Here is a 17,148-nt window from a genome sequence, read left to right on the forward strand (position 1 = left end):
AAGGTCCACTGAAGAATCTTATGAGCGTAATAAATAATGCACTTTATAGTGTCTTTATAGTGACCGTTGACTTACAAATAACGGTTCACAAGGTTAATTGTATGGGCCTAAAGCAAAGAAAAAGTGATTGTAACCATAACTGCAACAGAATACGAGGCATACCTACAGAGACCCTATTGTTCTTCTAAGGATTATTATTATTATTATTCATTTCAAGTTTTTCGGTACTTTTGGGGTACTTAACATGCGTGAAAACTCTTGAAATTTTTCACACACATCAGAGTCATCGGCCATTGGGGCTGGGCAAAGTTGCAAGGGGGGCTCAGTAGCACCCCCATTTTCACCTACAGTCACCAAAATTGGTACATATATAGATCTCATCAAGCCGAACAACTTTTAATGGCAACGCATTAATTGTTATTATTCCTTTCCTCCTATATTTGGGTATTTTTGAGGCACTTGGCATGCTTAAAATTTCCAGACATTTTGCATACACATCAGTGTTGTCAGCCATTAGGACTGGGCAAAAGTTCACACATGGGCATGTAGGGGGGGATCTGTAGTGCCCCCTTTAAAATGGGCATGTAACGGGGTCTCTGTAGCACCCCAATTTTCACCTAGAGTCATCAAACTTGGTACATATATTGTTCTCATCAAGCCGAACAACTTAAATACTTACAGTCATCAGCTCGCCCAACAGGACGTCTGAAAATCAGCAGCTCTGAACTTTTAAATACTCCTTCTCCTTCATGTGACTGGCACCAATTTTGTGCAACATCATGCCAAAAAATTGTAGATGCTAAATTGCGAATAGATTTTTTTAAATTTTAAACAGTGTCTCCATGGCAAAGCAATACATTAATGTAGAAAAATGGGAAAGAGGAAGTGCCTTATATCTTCAGAGTGCATTGTGTGATTTTGATGTATGTTTGGTAATAAAGGCTGATCACATGGATGTGGTTATTATGGGTCACGGTCATAGCACCACCAACTGGCAGCAGGAAGTATTGCACTTTTAGCAGACTTTGACATTTCCCTCTTATGTTTACATGAATTGCTTCAAAATTCTTTGGAATAATGTCCAGACACAGCTGATGTAAAATTGTCAAGGGATATTTGAAATCTTAAATAGTGTTGCCATGGCAACACATTAATTGTTATTATTCCTTTATTCCTATATTTGGGTGTTTTTGAGGCACTTGGCATGCTTAAAATTTCATGAAATTTTGCACACACCTCAGAGTCATTGGCCATTAGGGCTGGGCAAAAGTTCACGCATGGGCATGTAGGGGGGCTCTGTAGCACTCCCATTTTCACCTACAGTCACCAAAATTGGTACATATACATTATAGTTCTCATCAAGCTAGACAACTTTCACAATTATAGTTATTAGCTCCACCCAACAGGAAGTCAGCCATTTTGGATTTTTTTGAATATTGCAGTCTCTGAACCTTTAAATACTACTCCTAGGGGATTCATGAGACTGTTACCACATTTAGACAACATTATTCCAAAACACTGAGATGCTAAATTGTGAACAGATTTTTTATTTATCGAATGGTGTTGCCATAGCGCCACGATAAATTAACATAAAAAAATGGGAAAAAGTAAGTGTCTCATATCTTCTGTGTGCATTATGTGATTTACATCAAAATTGAGCTGTATGTTTGGCCTTGCGGGCTAATCATATTGATGTGGCTATTGTGGGTCGCGGTTGTAGGGCCACCAATTGCTGGAAGGAAATGTGGCACTTTTAACAGACTTTGAAATATCCCTCTTATGTTTACCTGAATTGCTTTAAATTTTTATTTAGAATAATGCCAAGAAAATTCATAAGGGATTCTTTATATTTTAAATAGTGTTGCCATGACAACACATTAATGTCATTATTCCTTTTTATGAATATTCACATGTTTTTGAGGTACCTGGCATGCTTGAATTTCATGATATTTTGCACACACATCAAAGTTGTCGGCCAATTTAACACATGGGCGTGGCTGGGGAGCTCTGTAGCGCCACCTTTTGACAAAAGTGGTGGGGTCAGTTTCTTCTACGGTCACCAAACTTGCTAAACATATTGTTCTCATCAGGCTGGACAACTTTCAAAATTACAATCATTAGCTCTGCCGAACAGGAAATCAGCCATTTTGGATTGAATGTGCATTTTTGAAAATTGCATACCCTGAACTTTTGAATACTCATCCTAGGGGATTCATGTGACTGGTACCAAACTTAGGCAATGTTATGCCAAGACATTGAAGATGATAAATTGTGAACAGATTTTTGATATATTGAATGGTGTTGCCATGGCAACGCAATAAATTAAGAGCAAAATGTGAAACAGGAAGTTCCTTAGATCTTCTGTGTGTATTGTATGATTTTGATGAAAATTCAGCTGTATGTTTGGTAATGGGGGCTGATCACATTTATGCAGCTATTATGGGTCACGGCCATAGCACCACCAACTGGCACCAGGAAGTAAGGCAATTTTACCAGACTTTGAAATAGCCCTCTTGTGTTTACATGAATTGCTTCAAAATTCTTTAGAATAATGTCAAGACACTGCTGATGTAAAATTGTAAAGGGATATTTGCTATCTTAAATATTGTTGCCATGGCAATTTATTGTGCAAGTGAAAGCAGTTTTTAAAGTGAAATAATAAAGCTATAGAAGTTTAAGTTTATTGTAATGAAAATGTACTGCACAAACTTTTTATTTTTTATATAAATAAAATATAATAAAAATATTAACTTACATATTAAAAATACTAGAAAATAAAAGCCATATGTCTAACCTAGTTCTAAGTGGCAATAAACTTGTTCAGACGCAGTATCATAAATGTCAAGTAGAGTGCAGCCAAGCTCCATTGTTGTATGATTCCCAAAATACCACATCTCAGTCCCTCCAGGATTTTACGGGTCGTGTCTAGAAGGGATCCCTCTTTCTTTTTGTGATTAACATTTTTATTGATTTTTCAAAGCATAGAAAAACAAAACATATATACAATGAATCAACATTAACTTCCACTACTACCCCTCCCCAATCAAGAATCCCACCCAACCCCAAACAAACATCCCAGTGGAAGTACACACATATACAGAGAATTTAAAAAAAAAAAAAAAAAAAAAAATATATATATATATAATATATATATATATATATATATATATATATATATATATATATATATATATATACACACACACACACATACATACATATACACATACAAACATATACATACACCTATAATAAACATACAACTCTAAACTATACCTCTCTCTCCACAGACCCACTCTGAGAGCCCCCCAAAAACATCAAATATTTACCCCATTTCCCATTAAAAGAATCCCATATCCCCAGCCTTCTACACATTACCTCTTCAAAGGCTGCCACCCTTCCCATCTCCTCGCACCACTCCTGAATTGAGGGTGCTCCCACCAACTTCCAACCCCTTAAAACATCTGCCTGCCTATCATCGCACTGGTGAGGACCCAATCTTTTATGTATTTTTCACCTACGTTGATGATCGCCCCATCACCCAAGACACAGAGTCTGGGGCAAAACGAAATCTGATTGCCCAACACGTCACATACAATACTCTGTACCTTCAACCAAAATTCCTGAATCTCAGCACACCACCAAAAAATACGGGCCATGTCTCCATCCTCCGATTGACAACACCAGCAGGTGGGTGTGTCTTCAAGACCAAGCCTATACAGTCTAGAGGGGGTCCAATAGAATCAATGTAGAATCTTGAATTGTATAAGTTGCACCCTTGCATCTCTAGATTCAGACTTGACGTTTTTTAGAATCCCAGCGCACACTCCATCCTCCAATACCAAATTAAAATCTTTCTCCCATAATCTCTATATAGAGGTTAAAGCTCCGTTCCCCAGACTCTGAACTAGCAGGGAGTAATACACTGATACCTTATGACCTTTTCCAAAAGCAGTAATCACCTCTCCCAAAGTATCTGCCGCTTTAGGGGGGTGCATGCTACTCCCAAAAATAGTACAGAGCAGGTGGCGCAACTGTAAATACCTAAAAAACTGAGATCTGGGAATCCCAAAATGTTGAGCCAAATTAACAAAGGATCTCAACACTCCACTCTCATATAGGTCACTGAGTGTAGTAACCCCCCTCACAATCCACTCTGACCAACAGAAGGGGGACTTATCAATACCTAATTTTGGGTTTAGCCATATGCTTGAGGCAGCATTCAAATAAATGTCTGAATTAAACGGGGTGTAACTTAGCTTCTCCAGTTAGTTTGATAGAGAGGCTTTGCAATTGTGAAATAGGGGCAAGGACTTCTTGTTCAATACGAAACCAGGGAGGGGCTCTTTCAGGTGGAAGTGACCAATAAGCCAAATGCCTGAGACCGAATGTATAATAATAAAACAAAATCTTGGGTAGGCCTAGCCCATCTTTGTCCATTGGCCTATGTAATTTGTTGAAATGTAGTCTGGGACATTTACCATTCCAAATGAAGGACTTCGCTATGTTATCAAATTGCTTGAAATAAGAGAGGGGGACATCTATAGGGAGTGACTGTAGCAGGTAGTTGAATTTTGGAATACAATTCATTTTAATAACATTAACCTTCCCAATCATCGATAAATGAAATGAAGCCCACCTTCCCACATCGCTCGAAAACCTTTTTATTAAATTATCAAAATTAACTAAAATACCCTAATACTTAATGCCCTGTTTGGGCCACTGGAAGCTGCATGGCTGGAAGGCCGCTCCTGCACAGGACGCTGTCAGAGCCAAAGCTTTGGATTTAGCCCAACTGATTTTGTATCCTGAGAACTTAGAAAAGGAATTAATAATTCTGTGGAGGCAAGGCATAGATCTAGTAGGGTCAGAGACAAATAATAAAATATAATCTGCGTAAAGCAGAAGCTTATGCGCCACACCTCCCGCAATCACCCCTGGAAAATCATCCTCCTTTCTTATCGCGGCTGCTAATGGTTCCAGGGCAAGACAGAACAACAATGGGGAAAGTGGGCAACCCTGCCGAGTGCCCCTATTCAGAGTAAAATAATCTGAAATTAGTCCATTTGTTTGTACTGCTGCTACTGGGTGTCTATAAAGTAACTTAATCCAACCAATAAATGTACTCCCGAACCCATACATTTCCAAAATCTTAAAAAGATAATCCCATTCTACCTTATCAAATGCCTTTTCGGCATCAAGTGATATGGCAGCGACCGGAGACAGATCATTTGCTACTGACCACATGATTTTGATGAAACGCCTAATGTTATCAGAAGAGCTAAGGCCTCGAATAAATCCCACCTGATCTATATGTATAAGAGATGTCATAACTTTACTTAATTGGTTAGCCAAGATGTTTTACCAAATTTTTACATCTTGCTGGATCAGGGAAATTGGATGGTAGCTTTTACACTCGCTTGGATCTTTGTCCTTTTTAAGAATCAGACTGATCCAGGCTTATGTCATGGTTGGGGGAAGCTTTCCATTCTTTAATGCTTCCGTATAAACTTCTAACAAAAGTGGAGCCAATTCTGTAGCATAAGATCTAAAAAATTCAGCGGCAAAGCCATCTGACCCCGGAGCCTTGCCTGTTGGTAAGGCCTTAATTACCTCTTCAACTCCTCCAAGGTTATCTCAGAATCAAGAGAATTTTTTTGCTCAGTTGTTAATTTAGGAAGATCTAATGGTTCCACAAATTTTCTAATATCTTCATCAGTAGATGAAGATGTGGAACTATAAAGCTCAAGATAGAATTCTTTAAAAGCATTATTAATATCAATGGCCGAGGTAAATATTTCACCACCAGCAGATTTCACTGAGGGAGTGGTAGAAAAAGACTCTTTCTGTTTTATATATCTAGCCAAAAGCTTCCCTGCTTTGTCCCCTGACTCAAAGTATGACTGTCTTGCCCTGAATAACCAAAACTCCACCTTCCACGATAAAATAGTATTATATCTGTCAGATATAACATTATGTCAGACAACATTCGGCACTTCATCTCTGCCTCTGCACTTTTAATATTCCCTTCGAACTCCACGAGTTCTCGTGCTTTGGATTTTGCCTCCCAAGCCACGCCCACAGAGGATACTGAGGACGAGTTGGTCTCCATATAAACACTGATTTCAGTCTTTAACATTTGTTGAAATTCAGGATTTTGCAAAAGGGAAACATTAAAGCGCCAACTATATGATTTATTTTTCTCTGTATGTGACAACATCTCTAAACACACCAGGGCATGATCTGAGACTAAGATGTTTCCAATTGAGTAATCAACGACAGATGAAATGAGGGACTTAGATATAAAAAAAAAGTCTATTCTAGAATAGATTTTATGGACTGATGAAAAAAATGTATAATCCCTACCAGATGGGTTCAAAAGTCGCCAAATATCTGCAAGACCAAGATTTTTACACATCCTGTGAAGCGTCACTGTTGCTCTAAGGGGCTTACACACTTTTGCTTCACTATGATCAAGGACTGAGTCCATCAAAAGATTAAAGTCTCCTCCCAATATTATATCATGAGGGGTGCCAGCGACTTGCAATATCCCTTCAAGATCAATAAAAAAGCCCTGGTCATCAGCAATAGGTGCATATATATTAGCTAAAATCAACCTATGCCCCTGAATTTCTGCTAAAACAATAATGACTCTTCCCAATTTATCTTTAATCTGTTTGAGATATTTGAACTGTAGATGTTTATTTATCAATATAATGACTCCCCTGCTCTTAATTGAGCCAGCACTAAAGAAAACATGTCCACCAAATATCTTCCCAAACTTTTCAGCTTCCTGCAGGGAAAGATGAGTTTCTTGAAGAAACACTATATCGCATTTCTTACACTTAAGAAAATAAATAAACTTCCTTCTTTTTATGGGGTGCCCCAACCATTCACATTCCATGTGGAGAAAGATAACCCACTCATATTAACATTTGACATTTTGATATAATAGAAAAAATAAAACTGTGCAAAAAACAAGATTATACAGACCACATTCCCCATTAGTTCAACAATCAAACCCCGAACTTCCCCCCGAACCAAACAAACAGAAAAAAAGAAAAACGTGCGCATTAACCCCGCACATTAATCCCTCTAAACTCAAAAGGTCCATGCACGACTACGAGAGCCCCCGCGTCAACTTTGCTATCGGATTTCTCAATTTTGTCTCACAAATTTGTAAGGCAAAATTACAAAACAGAAAATACTTTGTAAAACATATCCCAACCAATAGACAGAATAAACACAAAGAACATGTAGATTCATTCACAGAACTGTCTCGAAGGTGTGTTCCTCCACAAAACAAATTCCAACCAATACAAAGCCATTCAGTTTCCTAGGACAGACAGACAAGTGTTCAGTGAGCCAGCTGTTTATGAGTGCAGCAAATGACGTAATCATTCCAATGTCCTGCAAATATACTCCACAAAACCAACTCCATCCAACAGGAGGCATAAGCACAAGGAACGAACAGATTCATCCACAACTGTCCCGAAGCAGTGTTATTCAACAAAACAACTCCAGCCACTAGGCTGAACCAACACAAAAAGAAACAAAACAGGCATCCCAGTTCCTCAGATGGTCAAGAGTCAAATTCACTCGGAGGCCGCATAATAATAATAATAATAATAAAAATACACCATGACTTACTCAGTCTGTCAACTTTATAAAAGACATCCTTTGTGTGGGCATGTAGATATTTTGCAGTCTTCCATAGTGTCCATTCTCAATCTGGCCAGGAACTTTAGTGTAAATGCGATCTTCTGTCAATGCAAAAGTTTCTTTGAGGAAAAGTGTTGTTCCACAAAACAAACTCCAGCCGCTAGGCGGAGCCAACGCAAAAAGAAACAAAAATGGTGCCTAGCTTCCTCAGACAGTCGAGTCAATGTACAAAGAGTCAATCCACTCACATGAGAAACACCCAGTGGTTTATTCACCCATTGTTTCTATGAAGAACAGTGCTTCTTTGGGGCATAAAATAACTTTGCGGCCGTCCTTGGTGTCTATTCTCAGTTTGGTTGGAAAAATCAGTGCAAAAGCGATCTTCCGTTGATGCAAGAGTTTCTTGCGTTCCTTGAACCGATCGCGTTTCTCTCTTGTCGGGAGTCTGGGAACAAGAAAATATTGTGATTCTTCCAAGAAAGCTTTCCTTGCTCCTCACCTGGTGCAACACGAGATCTTTATTGGATCATCTCAGAAATTTGGCCAGAATTGATCGGGGCCTGTCTCCCTCAGCAGATCTGTGAGCCAGGACTCTGTGAGCTTGCTCAATTTCCATCTTATGGCCTGTTATATCGAGCAGACTTGGGAAGAGCTCGTCCAGGAATTTCACCATATCTCTGCCTTCTTCATGCTAAAGAATTCCAACAATCCATACGTTGTTCCTTCGGCTCCTATTTTCGAAATCTTCCAGTTTTTCCAAAATGCCTTCCAAGTCTATTTTGGTGGCGAGCGGATTAGCGGATAATTCCTTTCCAATGACTCCAGATAATCGATCCATTTCTCAACATCTGCCACTCTTGTAACCAACTCAGAGAATTTTGTTTCCATCACTGTGATCGATCGATGTATTACAGCGAGATCCTCCAAGTCAGCAACAACCTTCGTCAGCATCACAAACATGTTGGACAGTTGATGCTGAATTTCCCTGGCCGCGCAATCCAAATCTTTTAATGTCTCCAGAGCCTGAGGATTTTGACTTCTTTGCCATGTTTACCTCAAAGAGCAAATGTGTAACTGGGTGTATCGAATTTCACCAGATTATAACATGAAAATAATAAAGAAAACTAGCAAAGTGCACAGAGCTCGTCGCTCACACATCTGCTGCTCGCATGGCGTCACGTGACCTCCAGGATCCCTCTTTCTTAGGTTATGTATAGTCTAAGCTTGTGTAAGTACATTCTTCAGTTTGTATCTAACAAACTATGCTTATCAAAAGAACAACATATAAAGTTAAAGATCTGTTTAAGATGGCTTGCAAAATAACAAGGGCATGCTCATGAACTGCTTTTAATTTTAAACAACATCAGCGTTAATTATACAGTATTAAGAAGATAGCAACATATGTGCCGCAGTGATGTACCTGAGGAATCGAGAATGGGCGGCGAGCGCTCCTCGTTGCTGCGAGTTCCGCAGTTTCTGCTCTTTTCCCATGAAATACCATAGAAAATGCAAACAAATGTGTCCCCACTCAAAATATACATCCACTGGGGGCCTGGGTAGCTCAGCAAGTAAAAGACACTGACTACCACCCCTGGAGTCGCAAGTTCGGATCCAGGGCATGCTGAATGTCTCCAGCCAGGTCTCCTAAGTAACCGAATTTTCCCGGTTGCTAGGGAGGGTAGAGTCACATGGGGTAACCTCCTCGTGGTCGCTATAATGTGGTTTGCTCTTGGTGGGGCGCATGGTGAGTAGTGCATGGATTCCGCGGAGAATAGCGTGAAGCCTCCACACGTGCTATGTCTCCGCGGTAACGCGCTAAACAAGCCATGTGATAAAATGTGCGGGTTGATGGTCTCAGACGCGGAGGCAACTGAGATTCATCCTCCGCCACCTGGATTGAGTCACTACACCACCACAGGGACTTAGAGTGCATTGGGAATTGGGCATTCCAAATTGTGGAGAAAAAGGCGAGATGATCACAAAAAAAAAAAGATATACAGTACATCCTCTGAGGTGCAGATACAATCATTGTTAATTAAAATATAAAGTTGCATATAGGCGGATTAGAACTTTTAACCTCTTATGCATGGGGTGAATTAATTACCACTAGACCACCCAGTTAGAATCCTTTTACCAGAGCTGATTGATGTACTTCTCCTGATGTACTTCTGATTGATTGACTTACAATCTCTTATGACCGAAAATAGCGCACTCAGAGATTAAGTTATCAAATTTATTATGTTAAATATTTATTTTAGAACTTGAAATCATCAAGAATAAATTTTTTCATCAAAGTTTTTTATTCATGTTTGGCAGCAGCCAAACAAATGCTTGAAAACCCTGATGTAGTCGCAACATACCCAAATACACTGCTGCTGTTTGTATCATCTCAATAGTAACAGTGTAAGCATCTCCTCCACATTGTGCGTTCACTATTAATATCCTTCTAAACTTTTGCGGGACCGCAGACAGCACACATACATCACAGCTAGCATTTAATCTTCACCCTGCATGCTACAAATGAGACACAAAATCCCACGTTTATATAAAGAATCCCTAACATTCACTTAAAAGCCCCATTAGTTGTGTAATAAAATGTGATTAGAATTTGAAGTGCTATTAATACAGTAGGCTACGAATATGAAAATGGCAATATATGCTGATCACTTGTATTCTAAAAGTAAATCTTCATAAATGTTTTCACTGAGATAAAAATGTCAATTATATAGACATATGCAATATACAGAATATGACAAAAATTACAATTTTCATATATGTAACATGTCTTTTTAAACATTTGTGGAATTTAAATGAGTACATAAATGCTCAAATATATGAACTCTAATTGTATTTGTTCGTACAATGTAATAATGGCAACAGGCCTAATTATCGAAATCTAATTTGTGTTTTTAGTTTACAGATTTATTGTACATCTATTTTAAACTTAGATAAGTTTTCTTGCATTCTCTGAGGCAGAACATTTTAATACAAAAATAATTAAGGGTCTTCCAATACCCACAGGTTTCACCTAAATGTATAGTGTTTTGTGTGCATTATTATTATTATTATTTTGGTTGCTAACTGCATATTCGGTTATTATGCACTAAAATATTTACATGTAATTGCATTTTAAATGTAATTAACACAATTATAGAGGTATATAATTATGATTTTTTTGAATTTGTGAGTTTTCACTGCAAAACAACCCCAAAAAAAATGCAACAAATTGCATCGCAAAATTCGAGAAATGCCGCAGCAAATTCAGTCATTTTGTAATCCCAGCTAGCCAAATTACATGGCCATAATGTAACTGCACCGAAATTTGATGACCAAACTTTCATCGTGGCAATGTAACTGATTACGCTGTGACAACCAGAAAAGTGAAATTCCTGGATTTGTTGCCACAACGTAACTTTGGGACTGTGCCAGTCGGTCATGACGACGTTTTGACAACGTCGAGGAACAATAGTTGTTTGTTGGTTACCAGTTGGTAATTTTTGCTTTTAATGATTATTCTATGGGTGGACATGCAGTAGTCTAACCTAATTTATGTCCTTATTTCCCCAACATAATTTAAAGACTATTTAAACAGTTGTGGGTTTGAATGACGAATGCAGACTTAAAGTTAATGTACTTCATTTATTTTGAAAAAGAACAGAGAAAAAAATGCAAAAATAAAAGAAATTGAGACATATTACCACATAACTGCAATGAAATTACAAGGCTAAATAACTTCTGTGCTCACATTAAACTCTACTTAGACCAACTTAACACCTAATGCATTGGATTACATTTGTTAATTTAATTTAAAACAATATTAAGGATATATAAAAATGATAAATGACTTCATTACAATATAATCTTCAGATCTACATATTTTTTCAATAAATAATTATATTAAATTAGCAAAAATGTCAAATTAATCAATTAGCAATAAAATAAGTAATTAAAAATGAATATATATATATATATATATAGAGAGAGAGAGAGAGAGAGAGAGAGAGTACTGTGCAAAAGTTTTAAGCACTTGTGAAAAATGTTGCATAGTGAGGATGTCTTCAAAAATAACGCCATAAAATGTTTTCATTTATCAATTAACGTCATACAAAGTCCAGTAAACATAAAAAAGCTACATCAATATTTGGTGTGACCACCTTTGCCTTCAAAACAGCACCAATTCTCCTAGGCCACCTGGACACAGGTTTTCTTGGTTGTTGGCAGATAGGATTTTCCAAGCTTCTTTTTTACCATCGTTTACCATTTATCTCTCCAGCCTCGCTGTGCTCCGATGCCGCTCGGCCATGCCCTGCTCACCACAATATAGATAAATAGATAGATAGATAAATAGATAGATTCACATTTACATTATATTATGTATAAATCTACATAAAATGTACATAAAAGCTTATTCTTTTAAATACACTTCCATTAAAAACATTAGGCATAATGCTAGTGGACATTTCAGGTGATTAATGCTGCCAAATAATCACAGATGCGAAAATATTAACAGATCTTCAACTAGAAGGTAATAATGTTACTTAACCAATCTGATGTGTTTGTTGCATTTTCATCAGTGGACCCTCACAATGAAATGCATGCTGTTTTTTCTTCAATTATTGGATTGAATCATAAGCAGAGAACAAGAAATATAAGTACTGACGCTCACGTCGCATGTTTTAAAAATTCACTCTTTTAACATTTTAAAATATGTTTTCACAGTAATATTCTAATTGCAAAATAGACTGTAGAAGATGAAAGTTGAGCTTTAATTTGATACCATGTTTGTGAACATTGAAGTTTTTGATATAAAACATAGCATTTTATTTTGCAGTCTCTAAACTTTTAAATACTCCTCCTGGGGATTCATGAGACTGTCACCATATTTAGACAACATTATGCCAAGACATTGAAGATACTAAATTGTGAACAGATTTTGAAATATTGAATGGTGTTGCCATGGCGAGGCATTAAATTAATGGTGAAAAATGGGTAATAAGATGTGTTTCATATCTTCTGTGTGCAATGTGTACAATGCTTCTGCATGCCATTGAAAATGGGCATGTAAGGGGGGCTCTTTAGCACCCCCATTTTCACCTACAGTCACCAAAATTGGTACATATATATAAGCCGAACAACTTTCATACTTACAGTCATTAGCTTACCCAACATGAAGTCTGCCATTTGGATCTAAAAATCGCAGACTCCGAACTTTTAAATACTCCTCCTAGGGGATTCATGTGACTGGCTCCAAATTTGTGCAACATCATGCCAAGACATTGTAGATGCCAAATTGTGAACAGATTTTTGATATTTTGAATGGTGTCACCATGGCAAAGCAATAAATTTATGCTGAAAAATGGGAAACAGGTAGTGTATTATATCTTCTGTGTGCATTTATGTTTGGTAATGGGGGCTGATCACATGGATGCAGCTATTATGGGTCACGGTCATAGTGCCACCAACTGGCAGCATTTTGGCATGGCACTTTTAACAGACTTTGAAATCACATGCCACAAACCCAGATTGAGTACAATGCCATGTAACGCTAACAGGGCAACACTATTTAAGTATCAGATACACTTTGATTATTGTGTACCAGCAGTGTCTGGACATTATTGTAAAAACATTTGAAGGGTTTCGGATAAAAATAACAGGACTATTTCAAAGTCTGATGTAAGTGCCACACTTTCTGCTGCCAGTTTGTGGCGCTATTACCGTGACCCACAATAGCCAAACCATTTGATCAGCCCCCATTACCAAACATACAGCTACATTTTTATCTAAATCACACAATGCACACAGAAGATATGAGACACTTCCTGTTTCTCTTTTTTGACATTAATTTGTTGCCTCTCCATGGCAACAATGTTCAATATATCAAAAATCAGTTTGCAATTTAGTGTTTTCAATGTATTGGCATAATGTTGCCTAAATTTGGTGACAGTCACATGAATTCCCAAGGAGGGGTATTTAATGTCAGGGCTTAATTACCACAAAAAGCTATTTCTTTTTGTCCCTCCTTTTCTTAAAATTAGTAAAAATCAGGGTTATAGTGAGGCATAGTGGAAGTCAATGGGGCCAATCCGTAAATGTTGAAATACTTTTTCAAAAGTATAGCAACAAGACATAAACAATATGTGTGTCAATGTAATTTTAGTGTGATAAAATTGTTTGCTAACCTTTTCTCTGTATGGTTATATCCAATTTTACAACTGCATTGCCATGACAATGTAATTTCAACAAACCGTAAAACCCTAACATGACTGTAAAAATTTTGATTTAAACAACTTTACAGCTCAAATAATACATGAATTTAACGGAAGAATTAATAAGTGTTTTTATAAAATGATAAGCTTCACATTTCTGCCTTTAAGCCCTCCAAAAATGGGCCCCATTCACTTCCATTGTTAGTGCCTCACTGTAACCTTGAAACATTTATTTATTTATTTTTTAAAAGAAAAGGAGGGGCAGGACAGTCATGTGATGCCACGTGAGAATCAGACGTGTGAACGGCGAGCTCTGTGCACTTTGCAAGTTTTAACACTTTTAATGATATAAACTGGTGAGATTCAATACACTCTGTTCCATAACTGTTCCAGGAGGACAATATGTCAAAGAATTCAAAATCCTTGGGCTCTGGAGACATTAAATGGAGACACTGTCTCTGGAGACAGTGTTGTACACTGGAAGCTCCTGTCACCAAGACAAATTCCTTGTATGTGTAAACATACCTGGCAATAAAGCTGATTCTGATTCTGATTCTGATTCTAAAAGACACTTATGTGCTCAAGCTGATACCCCCGAGCGGGCCACGAGCCAGGGAGTCGATTTGGTTGGAGAGATACGGGAAATGCACCGAGAGATGTTGGGCATGTCGGCAATGCTGACGAAGGTCATTGCTGACTTGGAGGCTCTTGCCGTGATACATCGATCGATCACTGCCATGGAGGCAGATTTCTCTGAGAGGGTTTCAAGAGTGGAGGATGTCGAGAAACTGATCGATAATCTGGAGTCATCGGAGAGGGAATTATCTGCAAATCCGCTAGCAAACAACTGTGGATTTAGAGCGTGTCTGAGAGAAGTTGGAGGACATGAAGAACCGTAGCTGGTGGAATAATGTCTGTATTGTTGGAATTCCTGAGGCCGAAGAGGGTCAGGATATGGTGAGATGGCTCCTTCCGAATCTGCTCAACATAACAGGCCATTAGCTGGAAATCGAGCAAGCCCACAGGGTTCCGGTGCTGAGATCCACGGAGGGAGACAGGCCCGATCAATTCTGGCCAAATTTCTGAGATCATCCAATAAAGATCTTGTGTTACACGAGACGAGGAGTAAAGGAAGGCTTTATTGGAAGAACCACAGCATTTTTTGTTCCCAGACTTTGCAAATTCGACAAGAGAGAAACTTGATTGATTCAAGGAATGCAAGCAACTTTTACATCAACAGAAGGTCGCTTTTGCACTGATATTCCCGGCCAAATTGAGAATAGATGCTAAGGAGTGCCGTAAAACATTCACATGCCCACAGCAAGCGATGTCCTTCATAAAGTCAATGGAGTAAGTAATTTTGTGGTACTCAAATTGCAGCCAAGTGGACCAGCTCACTGAACATTCACTTGACTGTTTGAGGAAAGTGAGCATTTTTTATTTTATTTTTTTGTGCTGGTTCCGCCTAGCGGCTGGAGTTTATTTTGCAGAGTGGCACATCTTTGGGACAGTTTTGTGGATGAATCTACATGCTCTTTGAGTTTGTTCCGCCTATTGGCTGGAGTTTGTTTTATAGATTATCTTTTGCTGTGAAATTCTGTCTCATAAAATTTGTATAGAAACACTGGACTTGAGCAATCCGACGGCAAAGTTGTCGGCGTACATGGACTGTTTGAGTTTGGAGGGATGGACGCCAGTTGGCGCTGTCGTGCACGGGGTTAATACACACATTTTTCTTTTTTCTGTTTGTTTTGTTCTGGGGTAGTTTAGGTTTTAATGGTCGCACCAATGTTGGAATGTGGTCTTTACAGTCTTGTTTTTGACACATGATCTATTTTTTCTTATATGTCAAAATGTCAGATGTTAATATGAGTGGATTTTCTCTCTCCACAAGGAATGTGAATGGGTTGGGGCACCCCATAAATAGAAGGAAGGTTATTTCTCTTCTTAAGCATAAGAAATATGATATAGTGTTTCTTCAAGAAACACACCTTTCTCCGCAGGAAGCGGAAAAATTTGGGAAGATATTTTTTTAATAGTGCTGGCTCGAGTAAGAGCAGGGGAGTCATAACACTAAGTAAATATCTATAATTCAAATATCTCAAACAGAGTAAAGATAAATTAGGAAAAGTCATTATTGTTTTAGCTGAAATTCAGGGGCAAAGTCTTATTTTAGCTAATATTTATGCACCTAATGTGGATGATCAGGGCTTTTTTATAGATCTTGAAGGAATGTTGCAAGCCGCTGGCACCCCTCACGTCTCAGTCCTCGATCATAGTGAAGCAAAAGTGTGCAAGCCCCCTAGAGCAACAATGATGCTTCACAGGTGTGTAAAAATCTTGGTCTTACAGATATTTGGAGACTTTTGAACCCATCTGGTAGGGACTATAATTTTTTTCATCAGTCCATAAGATTTACTCTAGAATAGATTTTTTTTATATCTAAGTCCCTAATTTCATCTGTTGTTGATTGCTCAGTTGGAAACATTTTTGTCTCAGATCATGCCCTGATGTGTTTAGAGGTGTTGCCAAATATGGAGAAAAAGAAATCGTATAGTTGCCGTTTTAATGTATCCCTTTTGCAAAATCCTGAATTCCAACAGATGCTAAAGACTGAAATCAAAGTTTACTCAATATCCTCTGTGGGTGTGGCTTGGGAGGCACTTAAGGTGGTTCTTAGGGGTCAGATTATACAGTATGCATCATTCACCAAAAAATCCAAAGCACAAGAACTCGTGGAATTGGAAGGGAATATTAAAAGTTCCGAGGCAGAGCTGAAGCACCGAATGTTGTCTAATGACCTCAGGGAATTGACCCGATTGAAATACACATATAATTCAATTTTGTCCCGGAAGGTGAAGTTTTGGCTATTCAGGGCAATACAGTCATACTTTGAGTCGGGGGACTAAGCGGCTAGATATATAAAACAGAGAGAGTCTTTTTCTACCATTCCCTCAGTGAAATCTGCTGGTGGTGATGTATTTACTTCAGCCATTGATATTAATAATGCTTTTAAAGAATTCTATCTTGATCTCTATAGTTCCATGTCTTCGTCTACTGCAGAGTATATTAGAAACTTTGTGGAACCATTATAACTTCCTAAACTGATGACTGAGCAAAACAATTCTCTTGATTCTGAGATAAACTTGGAGGAGCTTGGCAAGATAATCAAGGCCTTGCCTTCAGGCAAGGCTCCGAGGCCAGGTGGCTTTCCCGCTGAGTTTTTTAGATCTTATGCTACAGAACTGACTCCAATTTTTCTAGAAGTTTATACGGAATC

The sequence above is a fragment of the Myxocyprinus asiaticus genome, chromosome 10 (assembly GCF_019703515.2).
Source record: "Myxocyprinus asiaticus isolate MX2 ecotype Aquarium Trade chromosome 10, UBuf_Myxa_2, whole genome shotgun sequence".
Classification (NCBI taxonomy): domain Eukaryota; kingdom Metazoa; phylum Chordata; class Actinopteri; order Cypriniformes; family Catostomidae; genus Myxocyprinus; species Myxocyprinus asiaticus.